Genomic DNA, 26,384 nt, shown 5'->3' with positions numbered 1-26,384 from the left:
GCATCCATAGCCAACCTACTGTTGCAATTCAACCTTGATTTGACAAATTGAGTTGCAAGCCAACTGCAGATTCTTTCTAATATATTTATTCTTAAGTCTGATATATGAGCTGCTGTTAAACTATTTCTCATCCTCAAACAAATTATATTAATTAAACTGAAACTTCTTTCAACTTTGGCTCTCTATATATTGGCACTTCACTCATTTATCAATTTACAAGCAAATTTTTGGCTAAGTTGGATAATTGTTTTTTTGAAGACTGGGTGAATATTTTCTCAAATTTTTATGCTAGTCACAATGTAGGAGCTTTACAAATGACATCCTGTTTTACATTTAACCTACATTATTACATTTTTCTTCAGGTTGGATTAGGAATTGGGAAAAAGATTTCTGTAAAGGGCTAAAAATTAAATATTTTAGGATTTATGGTCTTTCACACCTCTACTCAACTATGCAATTACAGTACAAAAGGAGCCACACACAATACATAAATAAGTGGGCATGGCTGTTTTTAAATAAAACTCTACCAAAACAGACCAGAGCTGAATCTGGCCCACAGGCTATAGTTTACCCAACCTTGTCTACGTAAGCAGAACACACTAAACCCAACCTTGACTCATAGGGTTTGTGAACTTGTGTGATGTAAATACTCCTAATGTGCAAGTTTCAGGTTATTGAAGTGACATCACTAATGCAGAGGTGAGGAGGGATGCTCAGTAGCTGAGCATTTGCACCAGACAGATGCCACAGGCATAATCACAGGAGCACAGAAAGCCCTACCATGTAATAAAGCAATTAGGCATTGACATCTAGTATGTATCACCTTAGTTTTTAATGTAATTTAGTGGTAAGACTGTAGAATTTACTTTTTAATAATGGCTGCATTAAACTAAGTGCAGAGAAAATTTCTGAAAATTTTTAATTGGGTTTCACAAGACAGTATGAGTTTCTTCCAGGTTGCTGGTAGATCCTGGACAGTATCCCTTCTCCATGGAAAGTGCATCAGGATAGGGGCATATCTTGCAGCAACACATTTTCTCCCTAGGCACGGATTTGTTGGAGAGTATCATTGAATCAATTATCTTGGTCAAAAGATAAGTTCGTCAGCACTTAAAACTCAAAGCACCCAACATTTCTTTCTCTCATGCCCAAAATCATTCATTATAGAGATGTTATATATTTTTAAAGGAAAACATTCTCAATATTTTTCTTAAACATAGTGTACCTTTAAGCTCATCTTTATTTTAGAGTAGATGTAATAAGATGTCACCTGAAAATTTTTTTATGCACAGCCCTTTACTATCTTTTAAAACATCCTCCAAGTTTGAGTAATCAAAGACTGAAATGTAGATATATTACGGCGAAAGGCACTGTAAGAGAATGTCTCTAGAGAAGGTGACATGGTTTAATAAAAATGAGGTCAATATTACAATCAGAAAAATGTAGGTTCAAGTCACTACTTGGATAGGTTCTAATTTATCTAACCTCTTTAAGTCTCAGTTTCCTATTCTGTAAAATGGTTCATAAGGTTGTTATGAGGCTTAAATGAGAAAAGAAAATGTGTGAAATAGCACAATGTTCAGCTCATTATAACACATTCAGTAAATAGCAGCTGTTTTTGTGATTCACTGAAATTTTCATATTTCACTGAGTTTTCTAATCAATGGTAATTATCATAGCGATTTAAGCACCAATTATTATTCACACCTTTTGTATTTCCACGTTGATTCGGAACCCTCTACTCCAATACATACATCCTTCTTGTCATATAGGGGGTACCAGCAGTTGTACTAAACAAAATTTCCCAGTTCTATAAGGTTGAACTGGTAGTTACCTACTGCCCATGTGGTAGACCAAACTTCTATATACACTTTGAAATAGCCGAGTATGGCATGCTACCACTTGAAAACAATCTAGTGGCCTAGCTTCTCAATGATTTCCCTGCTACCTGAGGTGTCACCTTTTCCTGTTCTGTCTCAGTGATGCAGTAGCCAGATATTAAGATAGCATCTGTTGTCCTTTGCCTTCAATAGTAGCATTCTAGACTACCTATACAGTTGCTGAAATAACTCTGTTTTTAGTATATGTGCTGCTGAAGTGAGCATGCTCAAATAACTCTTTAGGGGTATTTCTCTTATTAAGGTCAATATACATTAAAATAAGTTCCATCTCATACACTTAAGAGTTCCAAGTCAGTACTCAGAGAATGTGGAGACATATATTGGTATTGCCACATGTTACCTATTCCCGGGGGACATTTTATGTCCTATGATTTTTAATGGTGATGGCACAGCCATGTTAACAATATATTTTATTACTGTGCTTCAAACCTTTGCAAAGTTCCATTGAAATGACTTAAAATATAGATTTTTATGAACATTTTATCATAACATAGATACTCATGGCAGTAAGCAAAACTCATATTCTTTACCACTCTAAGAGTTGCTGCTGACACTAAGTCTGTGGCAAAATCGATGACAAAAAAAAGAACTTGATATATTTGATGAAAGTATTTTCTTCATCATGCTTAAATTACATAGTTAAAATATGTGCTCATTTGCTTTGATTTGCTCAAATAAACAAGATGAAATAGTCACCAGGCCCAATATTGTTTAAAGAGCTTTCTGAAAGAATGAAATAAATAACTTTCTTTCTTATTGCTGATATTTCCTTTTATCCTTTAAAGAATGTGTATTTAAATGTGACTTCTATATTTCGGTAATCAGATATTTTACAGCAAGCTAGTTTTCTTGAACTACTAGGTTTTATTTTTCTGTTTATATTTATTCTTCAATTTCAATCACTGACAAAAGCTGTAACATTTCTTTGCTTAAGGAGTTTTTTGTTGTTGTTTTGAGACAGTTTCTTGGCATGTAGTTAAGGCTGGTTTGAACTCACTACTAGGTAGCCTATGCTGGCCTTGAACTCATGGCGATCCTCCTGCCTCAGCCTCCCAGATGCTAGGATTACAGGCCTGTGCCATCATGCCTGACAAGCTGGGACATTCTATAGAGTGTAAACTATGAAATGTCAAATGAATCTCATGAATCTGTACAATTAATATGTGTTGATATTTTAATTTTTTAAAAACCCATCGCTCTTCCTACTTTTTTTGAATGTTAAATGCACAGAAGAGATTAAACTGGGCTTCCCAGAGGCCAACAGGGGAAGGGGCAGCACTTTGAGAGGAGTAAGGTGAAGCAGGGAATCATTCTTCCTCAGCAGTAGGCTTAATGAGACATTGGCATTTCAGTGTGTGCAAAAAATTGCCATTTTCTTGTGTATGCACAACTGGTTTGGGAGCTTTGGGAGGAGAACTGAGTTTCTTAGCCCTAGGGAGACCAAGCAGAGCTTTGGAGCTTCAGAAGTTCCTAGTGTGGGCAGTGTGGTGACAAAGGCAGGGAAGAAACTTCTTCCAAGAGAAATTCTGTCCTGGGCAGCTCTTTTCCCACCTTCTCAGGTAGAGTAAATCTTTTTTTTTGGTACCGGGGATTGAACTCAGGTCCTTGCACTTGTGCAGCAGGTGGCGAAACCACTGAGCTAAATCCCCGGCCCTGAAATCTTGTCTAAGCAAAACAAACAAACAAACAGAAAAAAATAGGTCGACAGAGACAGGCAGACAGACAGACAGATGGAGATTTTTCCTTTCTCCATGAGAATAAAAAAGGTTTGAAGACATAAATGTAATCTATCCATCTTTTTTCTATTCATACAGAACAATTTAAGTGAGTGCCACATATTGTATGCACATAAGCATCTGAAAGGATAAGAAAAGAAACATATTCAAAATAAGTGTGTGCACTGAGTTATCAGAGGAAACATCCTGTGATAAAACAGATCCTGTACCGAGCCAACTCAGGAAAAAAACTGTTTTTAAAATCTACTTTGTATTCTCAGTAGATTTCATAAGATATTATATAAATGAAAAAGGAACAATTTGAACACAGAGAAGATTACTTTCAGGAAGAAGCCATTACACCAAAAGTGACAAATAGAGTGGAGAGTTTAAAGACAAAATAAATAGCAAATCAAGAAATTAGATAAACAGCTGGAGACAACCCCTCTGAGCTCAGAGCAAAAATCGCAAGTAATAATGATAAGAAAAATACAAAAGGCCAAAAAAAAATCCAAGAGATATTATACAAATAAAATAGAGCAATTTTTCATACATTTTTCAACAGAAAAACAGTAACAGAAAAAAAGATATTTGTATGCTTCTCTGTGTCGGTATGGCGAAGAAGAGGGTTGATAGAAATGAGGAAGGAGACTGTGACTTCAGGTAGAACATCAACAAATAGAAAAATATATTTTAAGTTTTTAATTTTACTCTCAGAATTAGTGCACATTAAAATTTTATTTCTAAATATATCCAATTTTGCTTATTTAATATCACAGGAAAAAATATATTTCAAAGTGCTTTCTACTATTGTATTAGCTACTTGTATTATTAGCTCTGAAAAGAGCTAAAAAGGTAGAATAAATTTAAAAATTTTTAAATATGTTATTAAAATTTCTAAGTAAATAATGTATAAATGGTATATAAGCATTATATAAATGACTACTTGAAAAACTGAGAAAGCATGGAATTCACCTTTGCCTTGAGGGTTTGGCCCCACAGTTAGAATCCTATTGTTGATGGCCCTGTCGGAGGGTAGACATGGAAAAGTAGTCGCAGGGCCTGTACAGGCTGAGGCATGTGATCAGCTATCTGTGATTCCATGTCCTTATCCCCCCTCAAAACACAACAACAAAACCCTGAGATTCCAAACAGACACACACTCAAGGTTGAGGGTGAACTAAAATGGCAGAGCTCAAGGGGAAGCTCATACCACTTGGAACTCTTTGCCAATAGATGGTAATGTAAAGTTTTGAATTTGGTTTTAGACAGTCATGAAATTCTAGTTACTACTGCTGTCTTGGAGTAATAAAAATTAATTTTCTCTGGAGGGAAGTAACTTTACTGTAAATCTCAAGTAATTTTTGCCAATTTTTTTTCACAGGCAGTGTGGCACATGACTGACTACATTGATATAATCAAAGATGGATCAAATATGCAACAAAACTATACTTCATAAGCAAACACAGAAAATCAAACATAATAAAATACCTCAAAAGATTTTCTGTATTGGCACTATTAGACAACTGTAAAATAACTGGACCATGTACAAAGAAATACTATTTAAGCTTAAAGATATAGACATAGTGGAAAAGTATTAGAAATGCAACATTGTACATTTTAAAAATAACTAGAAAAATATTCTACAGATTGCAAAGAATTTAATCTACTTAAAATCATTTAACAGGAAATTAGACATACCCTACAAGAATTACTAAACTGGAAGATAAATTAGAATAAGTTATCCAGAGTATAGCACAATGAAACAAAATTAGGCATAACATGGAAGAGTAAGTAACAGTCATAGACGATAGAGTAAGAAATTTTGATATCTATAAATCCAGAATTCAAGAAGGAGGAAAAAGTTGAGTGACCGAAGCAATACGTATGTGAAGAATCACGGGCTGGGGATTTAGCTCAGTGGTTTCGCCGCCTGCTGCGCAAGCGCAAGGACCCGAGTTAGATCCCCGGTATCAAAAAACAAAAACAACCCCACCACCACCACCCGCCGACATATGTGAAGAATCATTTAATAGCAAGTTAGACACAGTGAAGACAACGCTGGTAAGTAAGTTGACAGATCAACAGAAATACCCACACAGAGAGATGAAAGAATTGAAGTTACACAATAGACCTTTAGGGATATAGCGAAAACCATGAATATATAATATATAGGTAATCATAGTTCCACAGTGAGAGGACAAAAGAAATAAAACAAGATCAATATTTAAAAAGTTGACAGATAAGAGTTTCCCAGAGATCATAAAAGACACCAGTGTACAGATTTCACAAATCCAATGAATCTGAAATAAGATATATGAAAAGAACCCCACATTTAGACAAATTACCAAGAAACTATAGAAAATCAAAGATCTCACAAGCAGAGAAGAAAGCTAGATTACCTTCAAAGAAGGTACAGTTTCCCAGAGACTTGATTTCTCACTGTAAATAACAAAATCTAAGTGCTCAGTGATGGAATGCTTGCTAGTGTGTACGAGGCTCTGGATTCAAAAAAGAATAAAAAGAAGCCAGGCATGGGGTCACATGCCTGTAATCTCAATGGTTAGACCTTCTCTCAAAAATGGGGGGCTGGGATGGGAATAGGAAGATCCTGAGTTCAATTCCTGATACCACAAGAAAGAAAAAGAAAACACACACACACACACACACACACACACACACACAAAAGAAAAAGGAAAAAAAAAAAAACACCCAAAACTAGAGTTTTGCTGAATTACATTTGTAATATACATATACACAAAAGATGATTTGCAAGATAGATTTTTATATCCTTTGGAAATTTCTTGTAAGCCTAAGGTGAAATAAAGGCATGTATAGTCAAATTAAAATTGGGAGAGTTTAAAACTTAGCAGTGCATTGAAGGAAAATAGAAAATGTACTTTAGATAGAAGAAAATGGTTCCAGTAGGAAGAGGTGAATTGTAAAAAGAAACAAAAAGCAGAGGAAGTGGGAAATCTGTGGGTAACTCTAAATGAATTTCCTGTCAAAATAAAAAAGCAATGCGTTTCGGTATTTAAAATGTGTAATTAAAATTGACAAAAACAGCAAAAGATGAGAAGGGTAAGTACCATAGTTAAATTTTTAAAAAAGATCTTTCTATTGTTCAAGATGTGAATAAAAATATTAATTAGCATTAGATTTTAATAAATTAATTTACATTTCAATATCCAAGGTAAAAAAGAATAAAAACAGGATATATAATTTCCAAGTACATAGAAGAAAAGTATGAAATGCCAAATATAATCAGCACCCCACATACACACACAAAAAATCAAGAAATGAGAAGAAAAAGTACAGAAGAGCCAAAATCAATAGAAAATATAAAATGAGATGGTGGATTTGTAGTTGTTCATAAACAATGCATTATCTTACAGATTCTGTGAAGGGCTATTGTCAGTCTGAATTAGTACAAATCAAGAGAAAATCTAACATATATTTGTCTTTGTAAGAAACATATCTAAACAATACAAAACAAGCAAAACAGTACCAGAAAGAATGGAAGGGACATTATAAAAGCGTCACTTAGGGAAATTTATATTCTTGAAATAAATGTGTTAGGTATGAATAGAATTTGCAAACTATAAGCTGAACATTCAAGTCATAAGTTGCAAAAGAATAGAGAAATAAACCCAAAAAGGTGAAGAAAAGAAAATAATAGAGTGAATAGCAGAAATTAACAAAAATAAAAAGTACTATGTGACAGAAAAGAACAATGCAACTCACCACTGAAAAAGTCTCATAAAATTGATTAACCTGATGCAGTTGATCAAAATAAAGAGAAAAGATGATAGAAAGCATAAATAATCAATATCACTACAGATCCTTTAGACTTTAAAAAGAATTATAAAAGGAAATTATAATGAGTTAAAATGAAATAGACAAATTCATAGAAACAATTTAAGCTGAAAATGCTAACTTAAAAACATTAGGAAACAGAAACAACCTTATAACCATGGAAGAAATTAAATCGGAAAGAAAAATTTTGCATCAAAAGATCTCCTGGCCCCAAGGACCCCTCTATCCATGGTCAATTCGTTGCCTGTCAGCATTAAAGCCCCCTACCCTATACAGGCCTCCACTCAGCCTTTCTTCTTAAGTTCTACACTGGAGGGAGACCTTGTGTTCTGAAGGTAGAACAAGGTGGCGAAGGGCTGTCTGACCCACATTATTTTTGACTCAAATTGTTACTGTTCTAAGTCTCGAATTTTCATGATTTGTCAGTTGTAGCCTTGAACTTTCATTATCATGTCAGATAACCACATGTATTAAAAGAAGCCTATATTCCTACACACAAAACTATTAATGACCGTGGGAGTCTTTTTTCCTTCTTTTGTGGTACTGGGAATTGAACCCAAGGCCTTCACACTAAGCTACATCCCCAGATGTTTTTATGCTTCACTTGAGACAGGGTTTCCTTAAGTTTTTAAACCCAGGCTGGACTCGAACTTGTGACCTTCTTGCCTAGCGCCCAGAATACTGGATCACAGATGTGTGCCACCACCACTACAATCAGCCTGTATAATAGTCTCTGAGTGTGGGCTTTGCACTAGTCAGCTTTTCCCTTTGCTGAGATACAGTGCCCAACACCCTCAATGAAAGGAGGACAGGTAATTTGCTTACAGTTGCAGTTCCTGGTTGGCTGTCTCCAAGGCAAGAACACCATGGTGGAAGGGTGTGGTGGAGCAAAGCTGCTTAGTTCATGGTGGCCTGGGAAGCAGAGCAGGGGAGAGGACTAGAAAGGGAGGGGCCGGGACCAAACAAGAGACCCCCAAGGCCACACCTCTATGACTCACCCAGGCACATGTAGAAGTGTGCTCCACCAATCCCGGGGGCAGACACAAAGCCGATTAAATTAAAACTCCACCCTACCCACTACAGGATTATATGTGAATTTTCACTTTGTTTGGTTTTAGTTATTATATCGTTTTTTAAAAACTCCATTTAAATGATTTCACCTAGAAGTTTGGGATTAAAAAAATAACAATACTTGTGTTTAAGAATTTTCCTAACCCAATAAAAGCAAGAGTCATACTAACTACTTAGAGTTTAAATACTATGTGTGTTTAGATTAAAAATCTCAGTGGATTAGAAGTAGCAGCATTCATCTGCAGAACCAGTGATGGTTGTGATGGTTGCAAAGACTTCCACATACATTCCAAGCCTAATGATGGAGGAAATAGAACTCAAAGTCTGGGGGCAGTCAGAAACAACCCATCTCATCTCCGTCCCAGGACAAAGTGCCCCACATTGTAACACTGTCTGAGCTGACTCCCTCAGGACCAGAAGAGGAGCCAGCATGGATGGAGAAATTGAGGCCAGTCTATCTCTCTCCAAATGTATAAGACTCTTCATTATAAAATAATGTATTGAGAGTGCTGTCAGGACAGGTCAGTCATGGGAGAGAGCTAGTAAGAATTAAAACAAGCACAGTGGTGTAATCCCAGCACTCTGGGAGGCCGTGGCAGGAGGATCACGTTTGAGACCAACCTGGGCAACTTAGTGAGACCCTGTCTCAAAATAGAAATAAATGAATGAGTAAAAATTAAAACAAAAAAAGGGCTGAGAATGTAGCTCAATGTAAAGGCCCTGGGTTCAATCCCCATTACTAAAAAAATCAAAACATGGGCTATTGGTAGTATTAATACCATTTAGCAGTTCTGCAGCTAGATAACCCTCCACCTTTCTAGAGACACTCAGGAGAAGACTCCCAAGCCTCTGTCACTCCTAGCCTGTGGCATACAATGCCAAAACAAGAAGATTCTCAGGTCAGAATGTTGTCTCCTCACGGGACATTGATGTGGGGCTCCTGTCGGCTCTTCTCTGTCACACTCTGTCTGAACACCTTGGCCCACCAACCGATTGCCACTTGCTTCACTTGATTTCCCCTCGTTGTGAATTCTCCTGGAGGACCTCTTCCTGAGGTGCTGTACCCTGTGCCCCAAACTCTAACAGAGAGAGCTGTATGCTGCACAACCTGTATTTTAGGTTAAATTATCCCACTGGTGTCTTCCAGTTTACACAAAATTGTTACAAATTTATTTATAAAATTTCAATACACAGAAAATTATATATTAATATTTAATTAGTGATATAACATATAATTAATATCTAATTGTATTAATTAATATAGTTACTAAGATATTTTAAATGTTTTTCCATTAAAGATTTTGGAAAAACTAAAAGAAAATACAACCAAAATGTTAAAATTGATAACTTGAGTCATAAAATTATAGTTACTTTCTAGATTTTTTTAAATAAATGCTGTTACTTAGTAATGTTAGGTAAGATTGAATAAATAGCAAAGCAACCTGATTCATTCACAGAGCTCTTTATAATTATGAATATATAATTCTTAAGATTGTATTTTTATGCACACATGCAAAAATGTGTGTATTTGTAAGTATATATATGTATATGTCTATATATGTATGTTTATGTATTCATATTCCTATACATCTGAACTTTTAGAGCTGTAAGAACTTTAAAAATAATCTTGTCTCCTTCACAAAATCCAAATTATCTGTTGTGGCCTGTGGTCATTTTAAACCTATTTACAATTTAATTTTCATATTAATCAGCTGATTTGCCTGGAATAGCAGAGAAGCAGAGAGGCACTGGATATTAGAGCCAGAGGAAACTTAGACCCAATTCAGCCCCCTGCCAGGAAAATGATTAATTTACAATCATAATAAGAGGTGACTAAGGAAATCAAGCCCAATTTTGTTAACAGGTGCCTCTTGAGAGTAATGATGTCTGAGCTAGAAGCCAATTTCAAGATCTCTCTAGTCTAATAGGTACATGTTCTGTCCATGGCTGAGTTTGCACAATCTCAAAGCTAACCTGGCAATTGAACCATAAAGTGTCAAAAAATGATTCACGGCGTTGGTCAACTTCATACTAAACCATCAAATTGGTAGATATTTTTGCTCTAAACTGAACAAGTGTTTTGGTATCTAAAGACATAGTCTTTCTATAGGCGATATTTGGGGCTTTCTTTCACTTTTACATGTCCCACACTCCAAGGTATTATCTGAGAGGCACAGAACGCGTGTATGCCGCACTCAAAAATCAACAAGTCAATTTCAGACAGATTGAAGACTGACTTAACTGTTAAAGATAAAATAATAGATTCCAATGTGGGGGAAGACTTTCATGACCCGCAAATGAACAAAAGTTTCTTATATGGACACCCCCCCACACACACACACCAAAAGGGAAACAATCGATAAATTGGAAAGGTCTCTTTATCTAAAGATACTATTTAGAGAATGAAAAGACAAGTCACAGGAAGAGAACTGCAATATTGTCAATGACAAGGAACAAATATTTAAGAAATGTACAGACAGCCCAAACAAAACCATGGATACAAGCCTGGTGTGGTGGCAGATGCATATAATCCCAGTGCTTTGGGAGGCTGAGACAGGAGGATTGCATGTTTGAACCCAGCCTGGGCAATTCAGTGACTTAGCAAGACCGTGTCTCAAAATAAAAATGTAAGAAGGAGTGGAGATATGACTCATTGTGAAGGCCTTGGGTTCAATCCCAAGTACAAAAAAAGACACAAGATTTGAACAGGTACTTCACACAGACACACACACACACGCAACATCCAAAGGCCAATAAACATATGGAAAGTTAATTAACATAATTGGTCATGAGGAAAACACAAGTTGAAACTAAAATAAGATCCCAATATCCATCTAGAAGAATGGCTGTCATTGAATAACCTGACATTACCAAGTGTTGGTGAGAATATGGAACAAAAGTAATTCTTGTGTACTGCTCGTGGGAGTATAAACTGATGTAATGGTTTTCATAGTATCTGTAAAAGCTAACCACAGGTATACTCCCTGACTCAGCAATTCAACTCTTTCATATGCTGACTTAAATTTTAACAAGACATTTACAAAAATCTTCACAGCAACTATATTCATAGTAATCTTAAATTGGAGACAAATGTCCATGGGTTGTAAAATGGACAGAAAAATTGTAGTATATCCATATAATGTACTATAAAGTGATGAATGAATGAACTACTCCTATGTCAAATGCTTGGATAAACCTTACAAATACGTTGAAAGTCAAATACATATGGTTTCACTTATATAAAGTACAAAACTAAGCAAAACTAATCTATGATGATTGAGGGTAGAGAAAAGGCTCTCTTTGGGGTGAGACTTGTAGGACTAGAGTCTGTTGCAGACAGCTAATGATGATCTATTTCTTGATGGGGCTGATGGTTACATATATACGCTCACTTTATTTTTAAAAAAATCTTTGGATTTTTATTTCTATGAGTTGTGCGCTTTTTTCTGCATCAATAGAAAGCATTTACAAACAAAGAAACAAGGTTAACACAAACAGGAAAGTGATAGTCTTGTCATGTAAAAACATGTTTCTCATAAAAATACATAGCATGCATACAGGTTAGATTTATATAGCTCATTAATGAGAAAACCAGTGAAAAGGCAAAACTAGTTCAGACTAGTGTTAGAGGAGTAAAGTTAAAGAGTCCACCAGAAAAGACTTACTGAAATCACTTTTTGAGCTAGAAAAAAACCAAAACCATTTAGTGTCCTACAGGGCAATCAACTACTTTGGGGTGATCTCTTCCAGCAGACTGAAATATGTGTCTGTGGCATTCAAAGCACACAGAGTTATCCTTCGTGGGAATCAGTGCTACCAAACCTTCAACTGAGCATTTTGAAGGATTGAGTGTGGGAGGAAGTGGATTGTAAAGACTGAATAAATAAATATTTAAACACTTGCAATTATTTTAGATAGTCAAAAAGTAAAAAAAAAAGTTGAAATTCCGTAAACATGGCTTCACATACCAAATCTTATGTAATTCCTACAGGCCTTCTGCTAGCATATCTGAATGGATGTTTTTTTAAAAATTTGTTTGATAAGGAGCTAGGGAAGAATATTAACTGCCAAACCACAGATAGCCATGTTGATGTCTAGCATTTTTAGATTGACATTGGAAATTTAAGCTCCGGAAAAGCAAGTCTGAAAGTATTGACATACATTTACGTGTTTCGCCAAAATATAAATGCGAATTAAAAAGGTCATGAGATTGCTGTGGAGCCAGCTCATTGATAACTAGACCCATCCTGCAGTTCTCTCACCTCTCCAGTGTCACATTAATCTTCCTGAAAGGTCCAATGATGCCATGTCACTTAGATTTATTTTAATTATGAAATTAGAAGTTACCCCTTTCTGCATGGTCACAAGCCATAGTCCATTTGGTAATCAGCAGACAATTATGGAGCCCTTCTTCAGTGGCAGGGACTTTTCAAAGGCTGGATGTTAGGAGTCCATGTATAAGAAGTGAGTAGACACAGTTTTAGATGTGCTTGGCTGGTAGAGGATGATTTTCTAATGGACTGAAATTGTATGCATGGGAGGAGAGGATGAATCAAAAGTGATGCTAAGTTTTCCTCTAATGAAATTAGGATGGCACTGCAATATGCTGAGTTTTTAAAATTTAGGAAACTCAGGCTTACTTGTTGGGAACATTAGAAGATCAATTTTGGACTTACTTGTTTATTAAAAATGTTTGTTGGATGTCCAAGGTGGAGATGTTGGGAAAACAGGTACATATCTGTGCCTCAAATTCAAGATATCCAGCCTGAAGGTACAGACATGGGTGTATTTTTGAAGCCACAGGACTGGGTGAGGTCTCCAGCAGGTATATGTAAATAGAGAAAAAGCCTGAGGACAGAACCCTGGAACACTCCAAGGTTTAGAGATCTGAAAGGTAAGAAGAATAAAGCAAAGGAAATCAAGAAGGAGAAAGGACAGAGATAGCAAGAGAACTAGGAGAGTGGGTCTTAGAATGAGAAGAAAAGTTATCAGTTAGGAAGAAAGAGCGAATGTAGTAGAAAGAAAAGTTGCAAAATAGTGACCTAGAAGCTGGGAGGAGACTTATACATAGGAAGTGACACAGCAACATGGGTTTCGTTATTTTCTCCACCCAATGTCAGCTGCTCCAGAGCAGGTGGAGAAAAAGCAGAAAGATGGATTAGCTCAGGGTCCAGATTTTCTTAGGTGATGGCAAAGGAAGGGAAGGTCACTTGTGTCAAATCATTAGGAACTGTCACAAGACTGGACTAATGGACCAGAAACAGTAATTTTCTAAGAAAGGGGGGTTTTGTGGTCATGGCATAAATTAACTTGCACCAGGCAGAGTACTTGGTGGTGAGGTTTGATGCATGTGCTTTAAAGATGGTGTCTGAAGGGAGGAACGAGGAGGACTTGAGGGCTGAGGAGGACGAAAGCCACCCCACTGGAGACAGGGCTGCTTTCAGGGCAAACCACAGCTTTAGAACAAGAGATTGAGGATGTAGTGAATTTGCTTCTGAGTGGTCCATTGTCTTACTTTCTTGTCCCTGGGACAAAAATACCAAACACCTGTAACTTAAATGAGGTGGTAGTCCATGATCAGCTGGCTCCAAGGCAGAAATGGTGTGGTGGAAGAGGGAAGAGCCTGGGGAGAGGGCAGCTGTTCATCCCATTGATATAGGGCACCAAGTAATTCTTAAGCAAAAATAATCCGAACAAGGGAAATATAACTCCCAACCTGCTAGATATCCAGAATGCAAGTTTGTGTTCTCAAAAATCCAAGAATGAATTCTAGGAACAACAGAGGTTAAGAGTAAGGGATATTTATTGGGGGAAAGACAGCTTCTGCCTTTTGAGAGACAGGAGGGGACACAGAAATTGCATTGGCCAGAGCTTTGTTTTCCAGGGGTTTTTAATGCAGCAAAGCCACAAGGTGAGCTGGTATAAAGTGGGACAAAACTATAGTCAACTAATAAGATCCAATAGGAAATAACAAGGTGGGCATAAGGTAGGACAAAACTATGATCAACCAACAAGATTATAAGTACAGTCATCCAGGTAATATTGATTAAATGGGGATCAAAGGGGAAACAAGTCATGTAGCAAGCATACATACAATGAACAAGGGATTTCCAGAAAGGAAATGGTCTAGGGAGATTGATGCCTATTTAGAATATTAATCACCACTATTCATCTCTAGGGAAAGGATATGAATGTAGTACTTTTTCTCTTTTTACAATGCTGACCTTCAGTGAGTGTGTCTCACTTGTCTTTCGTATTGACTCCTGGAGGGTTGGCCCTGTCTAACTACCTACAAGATATCTATTTAACTTAGCTGTCTATAATACTATAGTAGCCAGGTTGAGGGGTGGGGAGAGAGAGAATGAGGAACAAGAATGTATCCTTCAAGTGACCCACCTCCTAACGGCATGTTCAACTCCGAACTCATCAATGGATTCATTGATAAGTATAGCACCACCCCCATGACCCTAATACCTTCCACACACTTGAGAATTGAGGGGCACATTTTGGATCTAAAACATAACATCCATTCAGAGGGCACAGGGGCGAGGTTAGGGGAGTCTGGGAGTCCATGTGCTGAAGAGGATGTGGTGGTCTCCATGGTGTGTAAGCAAACAGGTGTAGTGCCCAGGCTGGCCGCTCCCTGGTGAGGCTGAGGTGAAGATACAGAGGAGTGAGCGGGCCAGAGGGGCCCTGGGGCTCCTGCCTCCGGTCAAGTAGGCAGAGAGACTTCAGGAACAGTGCCATTGGAGGAATGAATGTGCACTTCCCAAATGCCGAGCACTGAGCACAACTACCTCAGGAGAAGAAAGAAGTGTGTGCCAGGAGATGCGAAATAGGCATCTCTGAAAAGTCTTCTCTCATTATATTATCACATCATCACTAAGACTTTGAGTTCAGGTGGAAGTTTAATCAACTAAAAGCAAAAGTTTATGTAATTGCTGGGTAGAGTGGCCATTGGGAAGCAAGAGAGACACAGGTCCCTCTGCAGAGCCCCGTGAAGAGGGATGGGATTTTTCAAGCTCCCTTTCCTGTGTGTATGAAAAGTCAGGGTACTTGGCAAATTCTGCTCCAAAAACTGACTGTTGGTCAAGCGGAGTTCATGGCAAATGCACACCACCTGGTGTGTGTCTGGCTCATCAGGGCCCACGTGGAGAAGCAATATCCTGCTTATGCAGGAGCGAAGGAGCTGTGATGGACAACAAGGAAGGAAGGCAGACAAGTTTGGATGTTCCCAAGGCTGCCACTGCTGCAAGTGAAACAGCATGAAGCCTAATGGGAAGTGGAGAAAAAGAAAACTCAGCCAAGAATAGAAAACTGCACTTTAAGTGGATAATGGATAAGGAGATTGCTCCTGTCCTAAGATGCTCTTCTCCAAAAAGTCACCTTTTAAGTGATTTGATTTCACCACTAAACTGTTTGCCTGTAAGATAAGTGCTCAGATTAAGGCAGAAGGGGAGTGGTATTGGAAGAGATTTATGTTTCAGGCTTTTAGATCCCATGAAGAAGGAAAAAAAAAATCAAGAATCTATTTCTTTCACCTACCAGGACGATGTTTTCCTGCCTCCTCTTAATTGCTGCTGGGAGAGTCCAGTCTTGAATTAGTATCTAATCTGGACCGCTTTCCTTAAAGCTGATTACTTGGAGGCCAGAAGATGGCAGCTCTGGAGAACTACTGACATGGCATCTGAGCATTTCTTTACTGAGGTGGCATACCTTGCCCCAGAAAAATCAGAAGGTAATTTGTCTATGTCCTCCTTGGCTGGCTGGAAATCTTTACTTGGGTTTAAACCTTAGGTCAGCTTCCCTAGGGCTCTGATATCTCATCTCTGGGAAGCAAGGTCAATTTTAATGGTGGAAATTAGTATGAAGAAGAGAGGGTGACCTTCCAGGTGAAGGGCAGGAGCTGTTTAAATAGCCACTGTGTTTACAAGGTGCTGCTGCCCAGCCCTTCTGGCTAATTGTGGGGAGTGTGCAGGAGAGAGTCCCATGGGTGCGGGGGTCCAAAGACAGGCTGTACCCAAAAGTGCAGACCTTGTGAATCCCTCTCACACACTAGATGGTGCATCTCCCCATTGTTTGCAATGCAGCTGCCCTGGGAGGATCCAGTATGTGAAGTCCCACGGAACCATTCATTGCAAAGGCTTACCTCTTGTTCCTCCTTTATGTAAGGTAGCTAAAACACCAAATGCAAACTGAACCTCAGGAGGCTGACCCCACTCACCGGGTTTCTGTAGTGCCAGAGAGGGTGAAAGAGCCAGATGATCACATATTCTGAGAACTGTTGAGGTGCTGAGCGGACAGGTGATTTATTGCTGAGAGAAGCCAGCAAGAGATTACTAAAGGGAACAGGCCACAGGAGATCAGGGTCTAAATGATTTCCTAATGGCCTAGAAGAGTCTCTTCTGCACCTCATTTAATGGCAGAGGATGCCCTTTGGAGGAGGGAGAGAATCCTGATCACTAACCTTAGCTGGTTGTTGTTTAAGATAAAAGAGGATGGACCAAGAGGAAGTGCAGAAAGTTTGTAAATTATTTTTAACTGACTGGGGAGTATCCTGACTTGTATTTGTGATTTCTTAGATCAGGAAACATCTCCTTGGAAAGTATAAAGGTTTAGATTCTCACTCTCCAGAATGTGTGTGTGTGTGTGTGTGTGTGTTTGTACTCACAGAAGCAGATTTTTTGTACAGCTGCAGTTTATGTATTCTTAAGGCTTATCCATAAAGTCCAGTTTAGAAAGTCCTGTCTGTCATAGATTGGGAGCAAGATGTGTCACTCAGTAACAAAATTCCCCGTTTAAAAGTTCAAAACTATTTTATAAAGACAGGTAGGAGTTCCTCACTGCAATAAGTGGATATGAAGTAAATTCCTGAATATTTGCCTCTAGATTCTCCTTCAGACTTCCCTTATTGTTGTCACTACCAGCATTAAATATAGGCAACACTTACTCATCTATTAACGAAATACTTTTTTAGCATTTACAGTGCACAAATATACTAAGAGCCTTGCCAAGCCTCCAGAGATGAACAGTATATGCCCTAGATCTTCAAGGAGATGCTGAACTCACTGGTACCACAGAGGATGAGGGAAAAGAAAGAGTCCAAGGGAACAGGTGGGTTTCTGAATGACATCATCGGGGATGGTTTCATGAATGTCACGTATTATAAACTGATGCTAAATCAATGTCTAACTTTTTCATTCCTGTGCTTGCAGTGATAAATGCATTTCATGTCACAATGTAGAGCTCGTATTCATTAGATCTGACGTTCCCATATTATGTTGGCTCCATACTCTGTTATGTGCCATTGCGCTGTGCTTTACTCAACTTTGCTTATTTTCACTTAGCCAAAAATCCTAGCTGGAACCGAGCTAGTTTGTTTCACTCCCAACCAAAGAAGTCGGTCTTTACATTTGATAAACACCGCTTCAAAGGATGGAGAGAGTGAGGGTGCTTTGCAAGATTAATATCACTTAATCTTTCAGAAATTCTTCATAGACGTCTCACTGCCATCCTTGTTTTTCAGACCAGGAAACAGACTTTGAGAGGTTAAGTCACATGGCCAAGTTCATGTAGATTTTAGCACACTGGGGGCTTGAACCCTCCTCAAAGGGATGATGTCAAAGGATAGAAAATGAAAAGCCACAGAAAGATGAAACAGCAGTGGGGGAAATGTGCACTTTGGTTGTAGTGTAGTGTGCAAGCTAGGAAAATTGGGAGGCCTTTATGATTATAAAAAGTAATTCCATCATTATTGTTTTTATTTTTATTTTTTGGTACCGGAGATCGAACTCGGGTCCTTGCGCTTGCGAGGCAGGCGGCGGAACCACTGAGCTAAATCCCCGGCCCCATCATTATTGTTTTTAAAGTATATAAGTAAAATTTTTATTTAAAGAATTCAAGTAAAATTCTTCTTTGTCTTTAATCCCTTATTGCAGTCTCTACTTCCTCAGGGAATATCTGCTGCAGGTATCTTTTCTTTTCCTTTCCTTTCTTTTCCTTCCTTCTTTCCATTCTTTTTTTTTTTTTTTTTTTTTTTTTTTTTTGGTATTAGGGATCAAACTTGGAACCTTGTGCTTATGCTGCAGGCGCCAGAACCGCTGAGCTAAATCCCTGACCCTCTTCCTTCCATTCTTTTTCTTTTTCTTTTGTAGCACTGGGGATTGAACCCATGACCATTGCACCAGGCTACATCCTTATCTCTTTTCTATTTTAAATTTTGAGACAGGATCTCACTAAGTGGCTAAGTTGCCCAGGCTGGGCTTGAAGTTAAGGTCCTCCTGCTTCAACCTCCCAGAGTGGTGTTTTTTCCTGCAGCTTTAACCTGATTTAATCAAGCTTGATTTGCTAGTTATATTAAGGAGTAAAATTCAACTTTCAGGAGTCTGTTAAAAATGCTTATGCTTCAATGCTCAGGAAAACAGGAGAAAAAATATAATACAAAATCTGGACTGTCCAAATCTTACTGAGGTTGCATACATGAAATAACTGCAGGTATATTGAAAATAACACACATACACATACCAAATAAAATTTTAATTGATTTTTAAATGTTAAAATACATGGGACAAATTATAGGTGTAATTTGGTAGTCGTGAAAAGGGGAAAACCTTTTGAGTTGATTCTTGGAATGCTCTATGAAATGGGTGGGAATTAGAAAGGCCATCTGGAAGGAAGACTTCATGGATAAGGGCAAGATGAAGTTAGAGAGCGCTTGCTCTAGGCATGTTGGAAGGCAGGGAGCCCACGGGGGAGGTGCATCTAAAAGACACTGTGGGGTGGTAAGAGAGTGAGACGCGGCCGAGCACCCACTTTTGACCTGACCGCGGGACACTTCAGGGTTACTGCACGATCACTGCTGCATTTATAGTTTACAGAAATAATGAGGCACTTTCCAGCCAGTGTTTTATTTAATGCTTCCTAAAGAAATAGAAGCCATGGCCGTTCCAAAGAAAGCTCAGTGGCTCCTGCTGCTGGGTTAGAGCTCTTAATAATAATTGCTACTATAGCACAGATAATAATCCTCTTCTTACTTTAAAAGTGATCATTTTAGTTCTATATCCACACCCTGGATTATTTTCCATGTGTATGTTTTTAATGAGTCACCTGTTCTATGGGAAATGGATTTCAGAAGATCCCTTTGGTTGTGCTTTTCTTTAAGCATCAGTGCAGCGGGTCAGTTTACAAAATAGATGATGGGTATTTTGCAGAGAGAAAGACGAATGTAAAAATGTGCACTTAACAACTTCCAAATTCTGAGACAACTGCCTTCACAGTTTCAACTGGAAATACACCTTTACTAGTCCAGCAATCTTCAAGGACTGGGCCAAGGAGAAAGAGGTAATGATTGTTCTTAGCTAATATTACATCATTAACTTGGTTGTCAGTGTGTGTGTGTGTGTGTGTGTGTGTGATTTTGAAGAAGGTAATCAGATCTTATTTTATCTATTTTGTCTGAACATAGTTAAAATGGTTTGAGTGTCAAGAATTTGTCGTTAAAATGTGTACCTGTCGGAAATACAGTAGATTCTTTTTATTCACATTAGTTATGTTTTATAAAGTTAGAGTTGATACTGAATTAGCAAATATTGTGTCATTGTTTTATATGTGTTTCTGCTTAATATATTTATGTATATATATATATATATTCACAAACACACACATATTAACATTGAAGTAATAGCCAGCAGTACAATAGCTCATGGTACAGTGAACACATTTTAGTTCCATTCGGAAAGCATGCTCTACTACTGGGGCTGGCATACTTGAATCTGTCTAAAATAGATGAAACCAGACCCTTATTTCACATCATCTGCAGGAAACATCTATAAAGATTTAGTGTTTTCATTAAAATAACAGCAGAAATTGTGTCAAAATTTCTACTATTTTGGCTGGAAGAAATTATTTTGATTATGGCAAAATAAATCCTAAAGAAATTCAGAAGTTGAAGAACAGTCTAAAAGAGATATTTTAAACAGATATTGCAATTGGTAGAGTTTCTAGGACCATTATACTTGAAATACTTTGAACATTTGGATTCTTTCTTGAATGTGACCATCTCCTGCTTTCTTTCTTATTTCACTACTTCTTCCTGTCACCCCTAATTCATTCCTTTCTTCTCCAAGAGCCTAAGTCTTCTTTTCTCAGCTCTCCTGGGATCTCTAGGTGCTTCCTATGAGAACAAAGGAATCTCATGGTACCATATGTCACCCTTGCTCTGACGATCCCCAGTTTAACATTTGCACTTGAACTCTTCCACTAAGAGACAAACTGAGCCCATCCAGCTACCAGGCAGCACCTCCTAATGGCTGTGTAAGTTGCACCTCAATCTTAGCATGTTCAAGACAGGATTTCTGATTTCTTTATGTCTTATTCCACACTCCAGGGATAATCATTTTGGCAAAGAATTTCAGCTTTTGACCAGGACAAAAAAATCCTATGAATCACCTCTTGCATCCAATCCCTGGAAAGCTGCTTTGCCCTATTTTCAAATTATATTCTCTATACAACCGCACGTCCTCTTTCTGTACATCGCTAACATCTCTCCTAGACTGCGCCAGTTCCCCTCTCACCAAACTCCCTGCTATGGTTTGAATATGGAATGGCCCGCAAAGATTCTCACTGGCTTCATTCCTAGTGCAGCAGTTTGCAGAGGCGGGGCACAGAGAAGTGATTGGATGAGGATAAACTAACCTCATCAATGGATCCATTGATGAGTTCAGAGCTGAATGGGGTTTTAGGAAGTGGGGCCCAGTTGAAGAAAATAGGTTGTGTGTGGGTGTGCCTTTGAAGGGTACATCCTGTCCTCAATGCCTTCTGTTCTCTCACTCTGCTTCCCGGCTACCCCAAGGTGAACATCGTTCCTCCACCATGACTTTATGCCACGATGTCCTGCCTCACTCCAAACTCAAAAGTACTGGAGCCAGCTGACAATGCACTGAAATTCTTGAAACTGTGAGCCAAAGTAAACCTTACCTCCTTTTAGTTGTCAAAGCAACTGAAGGCTAACAAGCTCCCCAGCTCACACTTGACTTCCTCAGTGATGTTCTCCACAAGTCACCCAAGTGATCAAGCAAAACAAAACAAACAAAACAAAACACAAATCAGACCACGAAATCATTTCTCCAGTTGCAAACCTTCCATATAATCAACTTCACAATAAAAATCCAATCCCATTTCACAGTAAAATCTGATCTCCTCACCGTGGCCTAGGATGCTTCATCCTGCCTGGCCCTTTGCAGGGCCCCATGTCATTCTCCATCTGCTGTAAATATCCCTTATCATTCTCTCTACATTTCTTGCTGCTCTTCAAATATACTGAATTTATTTCTTACCATTTGCATTTGTCTTGGCCTGGAATACACTGACCTCAAATGTTACCATAAGCTTGTCTTTCATATCATTTGAATTTTTTTTCAAATATTTTCTTCTATAAGCCTAATGGATCAGCATACTTGAGATCCCCACCCCCATCATTTTCTACCTGTCCTGATGTTTCTTAGGGGTTTGGACACTACCTGAAATTATATAACTTTGGTTTACCAGACACAGATTATTCATTGTTTTTGTCTATCCCCAAGCCCTCGACCTTAGCAGTGGGCTCTCAATGGCTGTAAGTCAAATGACTAAATGGCCATGACAGAGTGGCTTACAGTGCCGAATATGTAGAGTGCCTAGAGAATAGCAGACAATTCAAGGAATAAAGGGATATACCCAGGACATTTATAAAAAGGAAAATGTGTTAGACTTTACAAGTGTGTATCAAAAGGCCAGTATCATTAGTACACATAAATGTACATTAAAATGCAGAGGTAACATTTCTGTTCATAAGATTGGTATCAATTAAAATTACTAATAATATTCATAGCTGAAGGAAATGTGAGGAAACTCATTATTTTACACTGCTAAAAAAGTTTAAATTGATGCTAAAGTAATCCGGTAATAAATGTTAATGTGAAAAATACTCCTTTGTAGCAATTTTCTTGGAGGGAATCCATAATATAGAATTAGAATCACATAGATTAAAATTTATGCAGAATTATTCGTAGTATACAAAAGAATGAAAAACTTAAAGTTCTTTAATAGAAAGATTGCAAACTTTATGATATTTCCATAAAATAAAGTATCATGCAGCTACTGAAAAGAATAAAGTAACTCTATGCATAGTAATTTCAAGGGATATCCAACTACCTTAATGTTGAAAACTGGAAGTTAAAGATTAATGCGTGTGATGTATCCTTTTTTTAGAAAAACAAAAAGCAAACAACAAAATGTGTATTGTGTGTTTGTGCCCACACTGCATGCATAAGAGGGTTGAAATATAATAATATAGCATTGTCTCAGGGCAGGAAAGGGTAGAATGAGAGAGAGGTGTTACTTTTTCATTATGTGTCTTATATATTTTACATGAAATATAAAATAGGCATGTTTTACTAATGTTTTCAAAGTAAAATACGTATTCTATAAAATTTAATTTAAAAGTATTTATTTATAGAAGAATAAAATTAGCCACTTGTTCTCTTTGGTTACACAGAATATATAAAGAAATTTTTATAAAGAAATTACATTAAGGAGTTTTACATTTTTTATATTAAATCCAAATTAGAATGAAATAATGGTAACAGAGCTGAAAATCTTGATAAAATTTCAGTAGTATAAAAAACATAAATTATCACCATGAGAAAAGTAGAGAACTTGTACAAATAATAAAAAATGAAAAAGTTATTAAAGAAAAGTTTCTTCTCCAAAATCTAAGCTCTGATGATTTTAGCAGTAAATGCTTTTAAACAGATGATTCCAGTACCTGAAAAACAGGCAAGGGAAGAAAAAAAACTATAAAGTCGCTGTATACATTCTATCAAAGTGGAAATATATGGATAGGTGTATATTAAATACTTTCACACACATGCAAACATATACTATGAAGAAGAATATATCTATCACCTTGCTGGGAAAAAGATGTGAAACTAGGGAACTAGAAACAATGTTTGGAAGAAAAAGCATACTTGATCACTAGGTGGAGAAACCAGAGAAAGAAAAATATTGCACACAGAAAGGAAATGTGCCAACTCAAAACATATTTTTCCCATTGGAGTCTTGGGCCATTGAAGTTTGGAAGAGCTCATGCACTTAAATGAGCAGAAATTGACTTAGAATTCCAACTTGAAAACACAACTGTTTTAAGCTTGTGTACATTGAACAACATAGAGGAATAAGCCTTAAATAAAAGAATTTTAAAATGACAGAACTGTAAGGCAAAATTCACAAGTCTTTTAATACAATGTTTTGGCTTTTTAACCCCTGGATAGACCAAGAAGACCAAAGGAAAAAAAAAAAAAAGAAAATTTAGACAGGATTTAAACAATGCAAATAATCAGTGCAATCCAATGACTATGACTATAATAGCTGTCTATGGACTATCAGGCAGGAGTGAGCAAAGGAAAGAAAACTACTTTAATTATTTAAAACAGGGCTGGGTGGGGGTTAGTGCAAGAAATTGTTTCCACGTGTGATGGCAGAGTTGCAATGACAGATGGGTATTGTTGCGCCAAGAGATTAGCAACAGCAGGAAGCCTGCCCCACTGCAAGGCAGGGATCAGTAATAACAGACAGCGTTTCAGGGAATTTGACCATAATTTAGTTGGAGAGGGACTTAGGGTCAGGGTTTTGTTTTGCCTTCTTAAGGGATCTCTTTCCTTGCTTCTGGAAGAAGAGGATTGAGCTACTCCCCCTCTGCTGTGGATAGAAGTTTGAGGTCCAAGTGGCGGGGAGCAGCTTAATAAAGAACACATGGAGACCCGGGTCAGCTTCTTTCCTCTAAAAACACTGAGTTACATTACACAAGAATAATTTCCTGAAACGAGTCTGCAGAATGAGGCAGGAAGATTCTGGCTTCCAAAAGACTAGTACAGGAAGCTGAACACAGAAATGTACTCTGGTTAAGTGGTCGCACTTCAAAGCTGTAGAAGGATTTCTTTGGGCATCAGGGGAGCGGTATCAAATAACCTCATAGGCAAGAAGAGCGAAACGGCCGCCATCTTCTGCGTGGGGGCACGGAATACCAGAAGCCGTTGGCCTTGTATTTGGAAGGACTTCCATGTCCAAACAAATGTCTTCAATCAAAACCAGCTACATAATTGGTGAGGCTCAATGTAAAATGAAAAGGAGAGGAGTCTGGTTAAAAAAAAAAAAAAGGGAAGAATTTCAAGACAGGGATATCAGAATATTAACCCAGACACAAGGTCCTTCTCAATGTGGGACCTGTACTAGTGCACGGATGCTCACTAGTGAAGCTGGCCCTACCTTAAGGTATAAAGGAAATAGACCTGCATACAAAATTTTGTACAAGCCCTTGTTAGCAAAGAAGTAGGTGACGAAAATCCCTAGATGAAGGAAAATAAAGAGCTTAGAAAAGAAGACTGCGCTGGTAGTAAGCATTAAAATTTACCCATGTAGAAAACAAATACTAAATAATGCTGGGAGTTATGATTACAGAATATAAATGAAAATAGGAATGATGAAATTGCTAATGCATTTATCTAGCCCTGCAGGTAATTGTCAGGCACTGTCTAAAATTATATTGTGCGTTTAATGAGACATAATGACTATACTCTCAATGTTTTATTTAGTATCTGTCCTTAATTTCAGAGGAACCTTTTGTTGGAAAATATCTCATTGAGCGAAGAAGCATTTGTGTGAATGTTAAGTGATCTCACTGGGTTTACTTCTGTTTATCTTTCTTCTCTTAAATTCAGACAAATTACATTTAATATTTTTATTGAAATAATACATGATTCTTTTTTATGAAAGTTCAAATGTTAGTGATTACTTACAGGTAAAAGAATTTGACCATTTTACTTTCATTTTTTATTTTCTTGCATTAATTTAATTCTTTATAAGAAGCATGTGTAAATTTTACAAAAGCTACATTTATTTTTATTTTTAAAATTTAGTCAAATTGTTCTGTATTAGTCAGCTTTTCATCACTGGGATCAAAAACCGGATATACATAACTAAAAGGAAGAAATGGTTTATTTAGCTCATGATTTCAGTGGATTCAGTTCATGGTCTGCTGAATACAAGGCAATGAACTTCATGGTGGAAGGGCATGAAGGGCAAAAACTACTGAGTTCATAGCAGTCAGAAATCATAGTATGGGAATAATGTCACTGAAGAAGGGGTGGGACCAGATATAGACCCAAAGGTCAGACCTCCATGTCCTGCCCAGGCACACCCAGAAGTGTACTCTATTAATCACCTAGACACCTCTCAAGCCAATAGTGGATAATCCAGTTTAATTTATCCCATCCAGTTTAACAGTCAAACTTATCCCACCAAAAGACTCCAGTCTGGAGGATTTTATTAGTAAGATTCGTTAAAAGTTCAAGGCACTGAGTTTCTTGAAATTTGAAGGAGTGGGATGCTTGAAAATATCCAACTCATTTCTACAACATAATATTGATTCTAAAATGAGACAATTTATTACAAAATATGAGATGTCAGTTGCTTTGAATATTTATGTAATGATAGGGTGGGCCCTTCTCATACAGCCTTGTGTGGCTAACTGAGAGGGAGCTACAAAGAGTATTCAAAATATACGATGAATGTTTAAATTAAAAATTATAATAAAAGACACAGTGCCATCAATATATTCCCCATTGCCTCAAACACACTTATCCTATCATTCTTGCCACTTTCTAAATCAGTTCTAGAAGTTGTTTTCATGGGTGTCTTTAGGAGTTACAATCAAAGCTACAGTAAATGCTGCTGCTGAGTGCCATCCAATGGAAATGTCTTCATCTTTTTCATTGGGTCTGGCACCATGCAACTTGTGGTTCTTCCACAAAATCAAAATGACCATGAAAGAGAAACATCTTGAATT

General features: G+C 37.5%; 1 long non-coding RNA gene across 1 annotated transcript in view; it reads left to right on the top strand.

Moving 5' to 3' along the window:
* The window catches only part of LOC110346948 (uncharacterized), a 61,558-nt gene that overhangs the window by 27,633 nt on the left and 7,541 nt on the right, over positions 1-26,384 (top strand). Inside the window, exons 3-5 of the long non-coding RNA XR_002391237.2 lie at positions 16,052-16,241; positions 17,481-17,617; positions 19,714-19,843. This is a non-coding gene — a long non-coding RNA (uncharacterized LOC110346948). The remainder of the gene's footprint in view (positions 1-16,051; positions 16,242-17,480; positions 17,618-19,713; positions 19,844-26,384) is intronic.

Source organism: Heterocephalus glaber, unplaced genomic scaffold (assembly GCF_053883595.1).
Source record: "Heterocephalus glaber isolate CG9 unplaced genomic scaffold, H.glaber_assembly_v1.0 deba00001577, whole genome shotgun sequence".
Classification (NCBI taxonomy): domain Eukaryota; kingdom Metazoa; phylum Chordata; class Mammalia; order Rodentia; family Bathyergidae; genus Heterocephalus; species Heterocephalus glaber.
Note: the sequence above shows the minus strand (reverse complement) of the source record. Positions and strands in the feature narration are given on the sequence as shown.